The sequence below is a fragment of the Alligator sinensis genome, unplaced genomic scaffold, assembly GCF_000455745.1.
Source record: "Alligator sinensis unplaced genomic scaffold, ASM45574v1 scaffold707_1, whole genome shotgun sequence".
NCBI lineage: Eukaryota > Metazoa > Chordata > Crocodylia > Alligatoridae > Alligator > Alligator sinensis.
The window spans coordinates 1679889-1680174 of record NW_005842065.1 but is presented as its reverse complement, the minus strand read 5'-3'; positions in this window follow the sequence as shown (position 1 = coordinate 1680174).

Below are 286 nucleotides of genomic sequence, written 5' to 3'. Positions count from 1 at the left end.
CCCCCCCCCCCGCAACCCCGGGGCCAGGATCAGGTCTAGTGCTCCCCATCCCGGCGCTCGCTCCTTCTCGGATTGGGAACCTCGACCTCACCCCCCCCCAGATCCCTGATCGGGGCCCTACCCCTGCCCCCTCAATCCCGTTGGTGCCGCCCATTTCCGACCTGCAGCCCCCTGCCCCCCATCCCCCCCCCAGATCCCTGATCGGGGCCCTACCCCTGCCCCCTCAATCCCGTTGGTGCCGCCCATTTCCGACCTGCAGCCCCCTGCCCCCCATTTCTTCCTGGTG